At 45.1% G+C, this 15,881-nt stretch overlaps 1 pseudogene; it reads right to left on the bottom strand.

Moving 5' to 3' along the window:
- On the bottom strand, nt 13,650–14,504 carry LOC102184467 (annotated as a pseudogene).

The raw sequence follows: 15,881 nt of genomic DNA on the forward strand, positions 1-15,881 counted from the left end.
AGTGCCCGTCTCCCCAGCAACTCCTGTGAGCTCAGGAATGAAGTGGTCCTGGCTATGATGGGGGCTACGGATGGGCTCAGTACCAGGAGCGTGTGTCCATCAAGACTGACCTGGCTACACGTACTGCTGAGTGCCCCGTCTGCCAGCAGCAGAGGCGGCACCGAGCCCCTAACACAGCACCACTGTTGCAAGGACTCAGCCAGCCACCTGGCATCAGGCTGATCACCCTGAACCACTTTCACTATGGAAGAGGCAGCCAGCCTCTCCTGCTGGAACTGCCACTTTCTCTGGACATAGATTTCACTGCCCACAAAGCTTCTGCCAAAACTGCCTTCTGTGGATTTCCAGAATGCCTCATCCGCCATCGTGGAATTCATAGCAAATGAAATACAGCCGTGGGTTCTTGCTCTTGGAATTCACTGGTCCGTCCTTATTCCCCATCGTCTTGAAGCAACCCCTTTGACAGATGATTGACTGGATGGCTTTTTGAAGATTCAGTTATATTGCCGCGTAGGTGGTGACACCGGGCAGGACTGGGGCAGTGTCCACCAGTTGGCGGTGAATGCTCTAAATCAATGTTAGTTTCTCCCGTACCCTGGATTCCAAAGTTCAGGAATCAAGCGATAAATACGAACGTCAGACTTCTCAGGGTTAACGATCCAACAAAGTTTTGCTTCCCATCTCTGCAGCTTTAGCATCTGCTGGTCTAAAGCTCTTCATTACAAAGGGGAAAACACTTTCACTGGGAGACGCAACAAAGACTGCATTAAATTGGAACTTGAAGCTGCCATCTGGCATCTTTGGGCACTAAATCAATAGACAAAGTACTGGCTGGGGTGATTGACCGGACTAGTAAGGGGAAAATGGGTTGCTGCTACACAGTGAGGGTGAGAAGGGATACTACAGGAGACCCTTTGGGGTGCCTCTTAGTACTCCCATATCCTCTGATTAAGACCAATGGAAGAGGGATAAACAATAAGATCCTACTGTACAGCACAGAGAACTTGGTATCCTATGATAAACAATCATGGAAAAAAAGTTTTAAGAATATATATATATAACTGAATCTATATATAAATATAACTGAATCACTTTTCTGTACAGCAGAAATTAATACAACATTGTAAGTCAACTAAACATCAATTTAAAAATTAAAAGATAAATGGAAAACTAAAACACCCCAGTTTAGACAGTGAATGTCCCAGACTTCACAAAAGGCTGGAGTCATCCCACCAGGCAAGAATCTAACAACTGAGGTGCTTGCTGAAGGCAAAAGAAATACGAAATGAATAGTAGATCACAGCAGTTGTATATACTAGCAGGTGGCCTTGTGACCAGCTCTGGAATGAGGCCTCTAATAGTTATAAGTATTTCTTCCTTACTTTGATGTGAATATATTTTAATAAATATTAACCAAAATGGGTTTATCTCCTCTCTCATCATTGAATCTGATGTGACTCATAATCACTTTATATGTAAGTATTTTAAGTTACAGGATGTCAAAACAGGAGTGTAAATCAGCTAGGGAAAGAATGAACATTATCCAAAGGCAAAAAAGGGGCCCTGACCCTGATGCTTTCCTGGGAATGATGTTAGAATGGTTTTGGTTGTAAAAGGGATGGTGTGTCATGTTAAACAGAAGCATGGCGTGGTTTTTGTCTCTATTTGAGAGTAAATGTGGTTTCAGGCAATGTGTGGGTACCAAGCTAAAAAGGGGTCGACCGTAGTCTTTGTAATGTTCCAACTTACTTCAGCCAAACTGTTTTCCAGAATTACATTTCCTCTGTGTTTCTGATTAGAATGGCCCACAAGACTGGAGATTCCACAACATTTGTAGGATGGAAATTGATTTTTCCCTACTCATATGAGCGGCTATTTCACCTTATTAACTCTTGTCTTCTCATCTGATTCCCAATTTCTTGTTTCATGAACTCCGTGTTTGCTTTAGTTTCTTCGAGTGGGAGCAAAGCATTTAGAATTGCCTAGTGCAAACCTTCCAAGGACTGTTCCTTGTCTATTTCATCTGTCTTTGGTGTTAATTTCCTCCATTTTAGTGGAGTTGGTTATAGGTATTTTTCATGCTTGCCTGTCTATGCATATGAATGAGGGCACCCTTTGAATGAGGGTAGTTATAGAATAATCTCATTCCCCATCGTGTTTGTTTGGTTAACTTCTAGATTGTTCCCTTAGTTTTTATTCTGGAAGATTGGATGTCATGGATCCATATGGTCTGTTTAGTTGTTTATCTGCCTAAGGGAGGTAGATGCTGGGATCTTGAGCAATAAGAACAGATCTTCCTCAACTTTTGATGGCATTGCATCCTGACAAATCCATCACACGTTATAAAATAATAAGTTGAAACTGCATTTAATATACCTAACTTAACCTACCTTAACTAGCGTAGCCCCAGCCTATCTTAAACAAGCTTAGAACACTTACATTAGCCTGCAGTTGGGTGAAATCATCTAACAATACAATAGAGCTATTGTATAATAAAGTACAGACTCCCTCATGCGATTTGTTGGCTACTGTACTGAAAGTGAAAACCAGAATGGTTGTCGGGGTCTCACGATCATGTGGCTGACCGGGAGCTGTGGCTGCTGCCACTGTCCAGCACCCCAAGAGAGCGTTGCGCCAGGTACCACTACCCAGGGAAAGAGCACAGTTCAGCACAGGATGGACTTCCCTGGTGCAGTGGATAGGAATCCCCCTGCCTGTGCAGGGGACATGGGTTCGACCCCTGGTCCAGGAAGATTTTACCTGCCTCGGAGCAATTAAAGCCCATATTCTGCAACTGCTGGGCCTACACTCAACTGCTGGAGCCTGCACACTCTCAGGCATAGAGCCACAACTACGGAGCCCACGAGAAAGGGTAGCTCCTGCTCACCGCAACCAGAGAAAGCCCGCGCGCAGCAGCAGAGACCCAGCGCAACTGAAAACAAGTCAATAAAGAAGTAAATAATTTTAAAAAGAAAGCAAAATCTGATGTATGGTTTCTACTGAATGCAATTTGCTTTGCCTCATCATCAGAAAATTGGAAGGCAGACTGTCGTAAGTCGTGGGCTATCTGCATTGGGAACCTTCCTTGGGGCCCTATTCACTAATGGCAGAGGTGCCTAGATTTTTGCTGTGGTCCCCTGCTGTAGGATGAACCAACCACTTTTTGCTTTTTGTTTGTTTGGGTTTGTTTTTTTTTTTTTTTTTTTTGGACCAACCACTTTAGCAAAAAGCAAAGTCCAGAGAGACTTAGGGACTCCTTATTTGCTTCATCAGAGCAAGTGAGAGAGAAGAGTCAGGGAGAGAAGGTGAGCAAGGTGGAGGTCACCTTCCTTCATAGCCTGATCCCAGAATGTTATCTTATCGCCTGTTCTTAAGAAGCGGGTCAGTAGGTCCTGCCCTGTGTAGGTGAAGGAAATTACACAAGGATGTAAATACAGGAAGCAGACATCCCTGGTAGCCATTGAGAGACTGTCTACCAGGTGGCTTAACACTCACTTTCTACTGCCTCCCTCTATCTTTTTTCACCTCGGAACTCTTCTTGTCAAGAGAAGGGGCAGAGGAGGAAACATGGTGATGTATAGGCTTTCAGGATCTCGTCAAGTCTCACACACCTGAGACAGCAGAAGGGGCTCCCCTGTGGCCTTAGGTTCAACTCCAAAATCCTTAGTTAGTTCAGTTCAGTCGCCGTGTCCGACTCTTTGCAGCACGCCAGGCCTCCCTGTCCATCACCAACTCCTGGAGTTCACCCAAACTCATGTCCATTGAGTCGGTGATGCCATCCAGCCATCTCATCCCCTTCTCCTCCTGCCCCCAATCCCTCCCAGCATCAGAGTCTTTTCCAATGAGTCAACTCTTCTCATGAGGCGGCCAAAGTACTGGAGTTTCAGCTTCAGCATCATTCCTTCCAAACAACACCCAGGGCTGATCTCCTTCAGAATGGACTGGTTTGGTCTCCTTGCAGTCCAAGGGACTCTGACCTAATAGAATCAGGGGCCTCATCAGCCTCCTGTCTCTCTATCCCATCACTTTTCACTGCAGCCATATTAGAAGATGTGTTCCTTGGGAAGGCCCTATAAATTTTATCCTGTTCTCACCCAAGTTCTGAAACAACTGAAAACAACACAATAAAGTCAGCAGATAAGAAAACCAAAATAGATTAGGGGACAGAGCTTAGGGTTTGAATCAGAATGCACTTGCTAATTGACCTTGAACCAGCCCATCCAAGGGAACGATGCAGTGTGTAGGGCAGACCCTGCCTCTTGCTCATTCTAGCGAAACCATCTGGTGTTTCAGGGGCTCCGAAGAGCTCCAGTACCATAGTCCTTTACATCTCAGTGCAGAAAAGAATTCGGCGAGAGACAAAGTGATAGATAAGTGATTTATCACAGTAGGAGGCTTGTGAGGCTCACAAGCAGGTGGGCAAGGGGTGCTTCCCCAAGAACTTCCTGGGCTATGGTTTTCTAATCAATGGAAGAGTGGGGAGGGGGTGAAGAACTTGGTCTTTCTTGAGTAGACGTCATGCTTCCATCATCAGCTCCTCGTCCAGGTTGACCAGGGCAGGTTTCTTGTCCCTGCATGGCCAAGCTAGGTCCACAAATCTTGTTTCTCGCGTGTGCAGAGAGCATGTCCTAGGGATTATTAACCTGCTGAGCTCTCTGGGCAGGATATGGGGCTCCTGCCACTATTGTTTCACTGTCTGGGGGCACGTCTTGTGCTTCTGTCGCATGGTTTTGTCGCTAAGCAAGCCTCCCTGGTTTCGTGCCCAAGCAAACGTGCTTTCTTGAGTGATCATTAACTAACAGGGGTCTCCCATACTTTTTCTACTCACAGTTCCCTAGTGGGACCTCTAGGGGGATTTAATCACTTAGACTTTGTCCTCTGACTCTGGCTCTATCACTGGTAGAGAGAAAAAAGAAAACCAAATCCCCTAAGCCAGGATCTAGGGTAAATAGGCTCAACCTGGTCAAGAAATGTAGACCAGCATCTGTGCCCCACTGCGATGAACACCGTGAATCAGCTTTTACCTTCCAGCCCGCCCTCATAGGCACCTTCCTGAGTGCTGAGTCAGAAAGCTAGACTATTCTCACAGAAGCCTTTGCACCTAGGGTTCTGGTGGTAAGTAAGGTGGAAGTTAGATGCTGGCCCTTATTTGTTTATCTGGCAAGCCAGGTTACGGAATCATGAGATTTTTCTGTAGCAATGTTCCAGCATCCATTTTTCCTTTGTATATGAAGGATCGGTTGGCGTGGCAGCTGCTTTTTTTTTTTTTTTTTTTTTATTCAACCGCTTCAGGTCTTTAACTGGAGTGCGAGGTATCTTCATTACATCATTCAGGATTTTTCCCTGCAGCGTGTGGGCTCAGCAGTTGTGGGGCACGGGCATCTCATGCGTGACTTTAGCTTTGCCTCACTCAGCATGTGGGATCCTAGCTCCCTGACTAGGAATCGAATTCGTGTCCCCTGCATTGCAAGGCAGATTCTTAACCACTGAACCACCAGGGAATTCCCCTGGGGCGACAACTTCTTATCTGACGGCTCCTAGTCCCTGACTTCGGAGAAGGCAATGGCACCCCACTCCAGTACTCTTGCCTGGAAAGTCCCATGGATGGAGGAGCCTGGTGGGCTGCAGTCCATGGGGTCACTAAGAGTCGGACACGACTGAGCGACTTCACTTTCACTTTTCACTTTCATGCATTGGAGAAGGAAATGGCAACCCACTCCAGTGTTCTTGCCTGGAGAATCCCAGGGACGGCGGAGCCTGGTGGGCTGCCGTCTGGGGGATCGCACAGAGTCGGACACGACTGACGTGACTTAGCAGCAGCAGCAGCAGCAGCAGCAGCAGCAGCCCCTGACATAAACTATGGAGATCTCTGTGAAATCGGAGGCTCCAGTGGTAGGAGCTACACTTGTGCACCAGTCCTTCCATGTTCTTAGACTCACCCATGGATGCCCTCTCCTTGAGCCAGCTCTTCCCTCCTTCAGGTCTTTCCGGTCAAGGGGTGGGCAGTGAAACCTGATAAACCCTTCCCTGCCCAAAATATCTACAGTGCTATTTTCCGCACTAAACTTTGAATGATACTGTAATGTAAGTGCCTGACAAGTAGCTTATATGTTGCATCATAGGTGCCTGACATTAAACATTTGATTGAAAAAGCACATTGCTCGCTACATGGCTACATAAAGAGCCAGACCACCCCACCTGTGGAGTTCCCCCTTTAGAAAGCTCTGGGTGACCTAGATAACTGACTGCTTGAGAGATCCTGCTTTTTCCCTTCCTGCTGCTATGTGTCTCATTTCCATTCCTATGTTTTAAATTCTCCAATTAAGAGTGAGACTTCCCTGATGGCTCAGATGGTAAAAAAAATTCTTGCAGGAGACCTGGGTTTGATCCTTGGGTCAGGAAGATCCCCTGGAGAAGGAAATGGCAACCCACTCCAGTATTCTTGCTTGGAAAATTCCATGGACAGAGGAGCCTGGCGGGCTACAGCCCTTGGGGACAAAGACGGACACAACTGAGAGACTAACACTTGAACTTTTACTTTTCACTTTCAATAAAGAGTGAACTCATGAAACCCTAGGCACCCCACCTTGACCCCCAAGAAAGGCAGAATCCAGCTTTGTGCTCTCTTTAGCCATGACCTCAGAGTGTGGCCCCAGACATGCCTGTACTCTCCAGGTCTTGTGAGTAATAACCCTTGTCTTTTCAAATGTCCCTGAGTGTTGCTGTGAGGTGCAATCATGATCAGAACCATAGGAACTGGTCCAGCCACAACAGCTGGCTCTAGTAGCGAAAGAGGAGACTCATCACAAGTAGCAGGGGCCCAGGTGAGTGCCCCTAGGCACTCCTCGCAGATAGATAGCATCACTGTCAGTAGGCTGAGACAGACAAAATAGATACCCATCGGGGAACTCAGCCTTCCTCTTCGCAGAGGATTAAAGTAGGGCAAGACCTCGGAGTGTTCAGAGGAAACGTAAAGCCAGAAGCAGGGAAGAGGCCTTTCCCCTCCCCCTGCTCAGCACCCCGCACTGAACTTCTCATGTGTCCTTCTTGCTGAAAGGCCTCCTGCCCCTCCCCACCCTCTTACTCGTCTTTCAGCTCTCAGCGTAAGCATGACCTTCTCTCGGAAGCCTCCCCGGATTCCCCCAGGCTGGGTTAGAAGCCCCCTTACTCACTCTCACCTGACCTCTACCTGCACCCTGCGATCCTCAGGCTCCTGGTGATTACTTCCTGCGGCCCTGGTACAGAGCAGGCCTTCAAGGTGCACCCATTTGCTAGCCGACCGGCCATCCCCGGGCAGGAATGAGGAACGGACACAATGGACCTCCTCCAGCTTGTGTGGCCCCTGAGTCTGCTGTTGCAGGCGCCTACGTATGTCACTGGCTCTGTCTGGTGTTGACTAAAGAATTATTCACAACCTAAAAGTTGAGAGTTGTGCTTTATTGGGCAGGAATTTTGTAGGACTTCAAGCATGGGAGGCAGCGTCTCAGGTAACCCTGAGAGAGAGAACCGCTCCGAGGAGGTGAGGTGGAGATGGGGGCAGGAGCCAGGTTATGTAGAAGTTTTGTAACAAAGGGCCGGTAGGCTGAATATCAAAAGATTATTGCTAATTAAAGACAGGATCCTCTAAGACCCACCTCCCAGAATACTGGAAATAAAAGCAAAAATAAACAAATGGGACCTAATTAAAATTAAAAGCTTCTGCACAACAAAGGAAACTATAAGCAAGGTGAAAAGACAGCCTTCAGAATGGGAGAAAATAATAGCAAATGAAGCAACTGACAAACAACTAATCTCAAAAATATACAAGCAACTCATGCAGCTCAATTCCAGAAAAATAAATGACCCAATCAAAAAATGGGCCAAAAAACTAAATAGACATTTCTCCAAAGAAGTCATACAGATGGCTAACAAACACATGAAAATATGCTCAACATCACTCATTATCAGAGAAATGAGAATCAAAACCACAATGAGGTACCATTTCACACCAGTCAGAATGGCTGTGATCCAGAAGTCTACAAGCAATAAATGCTGGAGAGGGTGTGGAGAAAAGGGAATCCTCTTACACTGTTGGTGGGAATGCAAACTAGTACAGCCACTATGGAGAACAGTGTGGAGATTCCTTAAAAAACTGGAAATAGAACAGCCTTATGACCCAGCAATCCCACTGCTGGGCATACACACCAAGGAAACTAGAATTGAAAGAGACACGTGTACCCCAACGTTCATCGCAGCACTGAACGATGTCCTAATAGCCAGGACATGGAAGCAACCTAGATGTCCATCAGCAGACGAATGGATAAGAAAGCTGTGGTACATATACACAATGGAGTATTACTCAGCCATTAAAAAGAATACATTTGAATCAGTTCTAATGAGGTGGATGAAACTGGAGCCTATTATACAGAGTGAAGTAAGCCAGAAAGAAAAACACCAATACAGTATACTAACGCATATATATGGAATTTAGAAAGATGGTAACAATAACCCTGTATGCGAGACAGCAAAAGAGACACAGATGTACAGAACAGTCTTTTGGACTCTGTGGGAGAGGGAGAGAGTGGGATGATTTGGGAGAATGGCATTGAAACATGTATAATATCATGTAAGAAACTAATCGCCAGTCCAGGTTCGATGTAGGATACTGGATGCTTGGGGCTGGTGCACTGGGATGACCCAGAGGGATGGTACAGGGAGGGAGGGGGGAGGGGGGTTCAGGATGGGGAACACGTGTACACCCGTGGTGGATTCATGTTGATGTATGGCAAAACCAATACAATATTGTAATTAACCTCCAATTAAAATAAATAAATTTATATTTAAAAAGAAAGAAAGAAAACCCAAGCTATGTATAGGGAGACGCAGAAGCATGGGCTCACAGAAGCACTCCCATGCTATGCGGCTCAGCTATCTGGAGCCTACACCCTGCGTTTTCACAGCCTGAGTTTCCTCGGGGCTCACCATAGGGAGTGACTGCAGGCTGGCGGCTGATAGGCGGCAGGAATTCTTTTCATCCCTGAGTTGCCTCAGCGCTCGCTGCAAGCAGAGATGAGTTCAACATCCTCTGTCCACTGCTGCGGCAGGGAACAGCCTGTTTCTCTGGAATTTCACCCCTCAGTGACACTCACTTTTGGCCTTGTCTGCACATGAAATTTGTCACATTCTCTCTCTCTCTTTAGGCCATGCCATCTGACCTGTGGGATCTTGGTTCCCGACCGAGGCTCAAACCCGGGCCCTCAGCAGTGAGAGGGCAGAGTCCCCACCCGTGGACTGCCAAGGAGTTTCCAGCCACACTTTCTCATTTCAGAAATGTGTTTTTCTTCTGCGCTGTTCTCGTTTCAGCTTTCTCGGCAGGTGTAGCAGTGCACTGTAGCAGAAGTCTTCAGTGACAGCGAGGGGAACTGCATTTCTCCCAAGGACTGTGGCTTAGGGCCATCTGTTGCGAGGATAGCTGCACCTTATGGAGCCTATGCTGAGGGTAGGTAATCAGGCAGGCTGTAGGCTGAGTGTCCAATATGAGAAACTTTCTGAATGAGGAATCACCTCTCACTGGTCAGAATGGCCATTATCACAAAGACTGCTGGAGAGAGTGTGGCGAAAAGGCAGCTCTCCTACACCTACACTCTTGGTGGGAACATAAATTTGTACAGCCGCTTTGGAGAACAGAATGGAGGTTTCTTTAAAAACTAAAAGCAGAACTCTCACATGATCCAGCAGGCCCATTCCTGGGCATACATCCAGAGAAAATCATAATTTGGAAGGAAACGTGCACGCCAGTGTTCATTTACGACGGACAAGACCTGGAAGCAAGCTAAATGTCCATCAGTAGAGGAATGGAGAAAGGAGATGTGATGCATATAACAATGGGATATAAAAAAGAATGAAATGATGCCATTTGCAGCAACAGGAATGGACCTAGGGATTATTATACTAAGTGAAATAAGTCAGAGACAAATACCATATGATATCACTTACCTGTGGAATCTAAAAAGATTATAAAAATGAATTTCTTTACAAAACAGAAACAGACTCACAGACTTCAAAACCAAAACTTATGGTTACCCAAGGGGAAAATTGTGGGCGGGGGGAGGGATAAATTAGGAGTTTGAGATCAACATACACTCACTACTACATATAAAACAGATAATCAACAAGGATCTACTACTTAGCGAAGGAACTCTAGTCCATACTCCAGTAATAACCTATTTGGGAAAAGAATCTAAAAAAATGGATATATGCATATGTGTTAATATAACTGAATCATTTCACTAGATACCTGACCCTAATATAACATGTAAATCAACTATTTTTAAGAAAAATTAAATTTAAGAAAGAAGCCCTCTGTCTTAAAATGAATCTGTCTTCTATTTTAGGCTACTTCAGCTACCTGGGCAGGTCTTCCCTGAGTGTAGCCCACTGCCACCTTGTCCCCAGATGACTGAGGCTCTCGCGGCTCAGAGACTGACTCCCTGGGATCACCACTGCCTACTCTCATGTTTTCCCCCATCAGACTGGGGAGCTCTTCCGGGAGCAGAACACATCTCACTCATCTTCAGATCCTGCGGCTTTCCCAGTACCTAAAAGCACATGGCCAGCACTCGACAAACCAAATTAAATTTGAGCGTCACACCGCAGCCTGGAACCTACCTAAGTAGTGGAGAAGTGCCTCTCTAGTTTAATGCTTCCATTTTCATTCGGGACTTAGGTGATGTCAGACTTCCCCTCACTGCGCAATCCTTTCACCCGTATCTCAGATCACTCGATAACCTTAGGGGGACTCTTGCCTGGGGCATGTTCGTTGCATAAATTGTGTTATGTCTATTTGACATTTAGCACGGCCCAACTTGAAACCTAGCTTGGGTTGCATTTTTTTCTGTTATCTCCTTAGAGTCTGGATGAGTTCCTTGATATGCCAAGTCTTATTGGGGATACGTAGGACTGCAGTCCATCAACAGATACTTGGTATTTTTTTAAGTTGAAAATGTTTTCTGATAATTATTTTCTTATCACTGGTTGATCTTGAAACAACTTTACAAAAAAGTATTTTTTCCCTTCTTGACTCTCCATCTTACAATGATTTACATTTCTTCATACACACTGCTAATAACTAACCATTGCCATGTAATAACTAACCATTGCCATGTACGAAACGCTGGGGCAAGTGTTTACATGCCTCATCCCATTTATTCTTCACATCAACCCCAAGAAATGGGCACCTAAAAACCCCACCCTATTTTATTTATGAGGAAATGGGTTTACTGAGATTAAGAATAATCTCTTCCAATTTTGATTCCTATGGAATCTTTCCTCCCAGTTTTAAGTTAAAGGTCTTTAATAATCTCTCTGTACCATGAAACAATCACTGCAATGAGTTTGGTGAACATTCATCATCTCATATTGGTTTAAAATGAAATAAGTAGAAAGAAGCTATATTTGCCTTGTGATGAAAACACTTAGGATTTACTCTCTTAACAACTGCCATGTAAAACATTGTTGTTCAGTCGCTAAGTTGTGTCAGACTCTTTTGCAACCTCATGGATTGTAGCCTGCCAGGCTCCTCTGTCCATGGGATTTCACAAGCAAGAATACTGGCGGGGGTTACCATTCCCTTCTCCAGGGGATCTTCCTAAGGGATCAACCCCACATCTCCTGTACTGCTTGTGGGTTCTTTATTGCTGAGTCACCAGGGAACCCCCTACAACAGTATTAATTATACTTACTATGTCGTACACGACATCCCTTGTACTTATTTATTTTATAATTGGTCCAGTTTCCCCAACCCCATCTCCCACCTCTGCTGCTGCTGAGTCGCTTCAGTCGTGTCCGACTCTGCGACCGCATAGACGGCAGCCTGCCAGGTTCCTCCGTCCCTGGGGTTCTCCAGGCAAGAACACTGGAGTGGGTTGCCTCCCACCTCTGGTAAACACCAATCTGATCTCTATTTCTATGAGATTGTTTGTTCATTGTTTGTGAAGTATAATTACCCTACAACGCAATGTCATGTTAGTTCATGTTACACAACACAGTGATTGAAAATTTCTATATGTTTCAAAATGATCATCACAATGTGTAGTTGCCATCTGTCACCATACACAGATGTTATATAATTATTGATTATGTTCCCCACACTATAATTTTCATACCCATGACTCATTTATTTTGCAACTGAAAATATGAGCCTCTTAATCTTCCTCACCTATCTCTCTCCTCCCCCCACCACCTCCCCTGTGGCTACCACCTGCTTATTTCTATATCTATTGTTCTGTTTTGTTGAGTTTGTTCACTTGTTTAGTTTTTTGGAATCCACACATAAGTGAAACCATGCAGTATTTATCTTTCTCTGTCTGACTTGTTTCACTTAGCATAATAGCCTCTAGGTTTGTCCACGTTGTGGCAAATGGAAAGATTTCATTCCTTTTTAGGGCAAAGTAAAATTCCATTGTGTGTGCGTGTGTGTGTGTGTGTTTGTGTATATATCATATCTTTTTTATTCATTGATTGATGGACACTCCGGTAGCTTCCATATTTTGACTATTGTAAATAATGGTACAGTAAACATAGGCTGCACGTATCTTTTCTAATTATCGTTTTCATTTTCTTCAGATAAATTCCCAGTAGTGAAATTGAGGGGTCGTTTGGTAGTTCAATTTTTGACTTTTTGAGGCACCTCTATACTATTGTCCATGGTGACTGCACAATTTACATGCTTATCAACAGTTTATAAGACTTGTCATTGCTCAGGACTTCCCTCATGGGCCGATGGTTAAGAATCCACCTGCCAACGCAGGGGACTCTGATCCCTAGTCTGAGGCCTAAGACCCCACATACCGCAGGGCAACTAATCCCACGTGCACTAGAGCCTGTGCTCTGCAAGAGAGCTCACCGCGACGACGAGCAACTTGCTCCCCCAGCTGGAGAGTAGCTCCCGCTCACTGCAGCTAGAGAAAGTGCGTGCACGGCAAGAAAGCACCTATGTGCCACAGTGAAAACCCGACGTGGTCAAAAATAAAGAAACAAAAATTAATTGACAATAAAAAAGAGTTCTCATTTCTCCACACCCTCACCCACACTTGGTACTTGTTGTTTTTTTAATAATAGCCATTCTATATTTAAAAAAACAAACAGTAGCCATTCTGACAGCTACGATGTGATATCTCATTGTGGATTTTTTTTTTGAAGTATAGTTGATTTACAGTGTTCAAGTGTATAGCATAGTGATATGTGTGTACACACATACACACATATAGACGCGCATATACATTTAATGGTGAAAAGTTGACAGTACTTCAACTTAAATATATACTTTTTCAGATTCTTTTTCCATACAAGTTATTACAAGACACTGAATATAGTTCCCTATGGTATACAGTAGGTCCTTGTTGCTTATGGTTTTGATTTACATTTTCCTGTTGGTTAGCGCTGTTGAGCATCTTTTCATATGCTGGTTGGCTATATGTATGTCTTCTTTGGGAAAATATTTAGATTATTTGCTCACTTGTTTTCTTTCACTTACAAAAGGTAGTCTGTGTTTCTTTAGAGTCACAAGCAGTTGACTGAGTCAGTGACTCAAACCACAAAGACACCATTTCTCCTTCCCTCCATTCTGGGCCCAGGGTTGGCTGGGGCCCTGCATGACAGGAGGGCTGCCTTCACAGATTGACAGGTTCCTCATTGCAGGCAACGTGACTACGAGAGGTTGACCAGATAGGTCACCAGCAACAGGTCGTTGGTGTTGCTGTTGAGCATGGTCTGGAAGTCCTCGGGAACTGTTTTGGGCACTTGGTTAACCAACTCATCAAGAAGTGGCCCAGGGTACTATTGGCTGACACCTTTGCAGACAGCGAGTCCTCTGCACACTGCAACACAGTGCTGGGGGGCCGCTGACTTGCCGCAGGTCCCTGGAGAGGCCGACTACCTGGTAGGGGCTAAAACAGGTCAGGTCAGCTCCAATGCGTCCAGTGTCTAACATGGGTCTTTCACCATCAGAGGGTGACCATCGCCCCCACGGTCCTCTGGGGAACATGCATTAAAGTGCTGATGAGGCCTGGATGCTTGTATCCACCGTGAGGTGGATGGGGTTGGGGGCTTCTGGGCTGTAGTACTCACGGATCAGCCTGAGTGCTCCGTGATGTTGGGGGCTGAAGCGTACCAGCCCAGGATGAGCTCCTCTGGAGAGACTTTCCTGTGCACTTGACACATATTCTTAGCGAATTCCATGTCAGCAGTCACCTCATCTCCTGACTCACTGTGTGGCACTGAAAGGCGACTAGTGACTTCCACTGAGTATGTGTCAACGGGTCCCAGCAAGGTCCAGATAACTCAGGCAGCTCCCTCGTTGCATCGCTCGTAGCTGTCCACAACGGAGGCCAAGAGGACCACACAGCCACCAGGGAAGGGGCCTGGGAGGGCAGGGCCAGACAGCAACTGGGCGGGGAGACGGGGGTCTGCACTGGGGCCGGGGATGAGGCCGCAGCGGGGGCTTTGGGTGGGGCGGCAGGAGGCATGCTCGCCGGTACTGCTGGTGTACCATCTTGTCGAGAGGGTATTTGCTCAGTTTTTAATTGGGCTGCTTTTTGCATTTTTGTTGTTGAGTTGTATGTATTCTTTGTATATTTTGGATATTAACCCCATATAGGGAATACTGTTTGCAAAGTTTTTCTCCCCCTCAATAGGTGGTCTCGTCATTTTGTTGACAGTTTCCTTCACTGTGAAAAGTTTTTTAATTTGATGTAGCCCAATTTATATATTTTTGCTTTTTTTCACCTGAGGCGATGTATATTAAAAATATTATTAAGACTCATGTTAAAGCGTACTGGTCATGTTTTCTTCTAGGAGTTTTATGGTCTCAGATCTTACGGTTAAGTCTTTAATCCATTTTGAATTTATTTTTGTCTGTGGTGTGAGACATATTCAGCATGTAGCTGTCAAGTTTTTTCAACACCATTTATTGAAGAGGCTGTCTTTTTGCCATGATATATTCTTGCCTCTTTTGTCAGAGATTAATTGCCCATATAAATGTAGGCTGATTTCTGGATCTATATTCTGTTCATTGATCTGCGTGTCTACTTTTGCAAGAGTATGATACTGTTTTGATCTCTTAACTTTGTAGTATAGTTTGAAATCAGGGTGCATGATACCTCCAGCTTTGTGCTCCTTTCTCAAGACTGTTTTGACTATTCAAGATCTTTTGGGTTTCCCTATAAATTATAGAATTATTTGTTCTAGTTCGGTAACAAATAATGCCTTTGGTATTTTGATAAGTGTTGCACTGTGTCTGTAGATGGCTTTGGGGAGCATGGTCATTTTAACAACATTAATTCTTCCAGCCCGTGAGCAGTGTATCTGTCCGTCTGTCTGCGTCATCTTCAATGCCTCTCATCAGCATCTGATAGTTTCCAACTATAGGTCTTTCACCTTCTTAATTAGGTTTATTTCTAGGTATTTTATTATTTTTGGTGCAGTTTTACTTTTTAAAGATTTCATTTCGTTTATTTATCTGTTTAGGCTTTGGCTGTGCTTGGTCTCTGTTCTGCCCAGGCTTTTCTCTAGTTGTGCTGAGCAGAGGCTGCTCTCTAGTTGAGGTGCTCAGGTTTCTTAGCGCGGCGGCTTCTTTTGTCGTGGATGGAGTGTGGGCTCTCGGCTGTGGGGGCTTCAGTAGCTACAGCGTGTGGGCTCAGTAGTTGTGGCTCCCAGGCTCCACAGCACAGGCTCAATACTTAAGGCCTACAAGCTTAGTTGCTCTGAAGCATGTGGGAATCTTCCCAAATCAGGGATTAAACTCCTGCATTGACAGGCAAATTCTTTACCATTGAGCCGCCTGAGAAGCCCTTTTGATGAGATTGTAAACGAGACTATTTTCTTACCTTCTCTCTCTAATAGTT

The sequence above is a fragment of the Capra hircus genome, chromosome 19 (assembly GCF_001704415.2).
Source record: "Capra hircus breed San Clemente chromosome 19, ASM170441v1, whole genome shotgun sequence".
NCBI classification, from domain to species: domain Eukaryota; kingdom Metazoa; phylum Chordata; class Mammalia; order Artiodactyla; family Bovidae; genus Capra; species Capra hircus.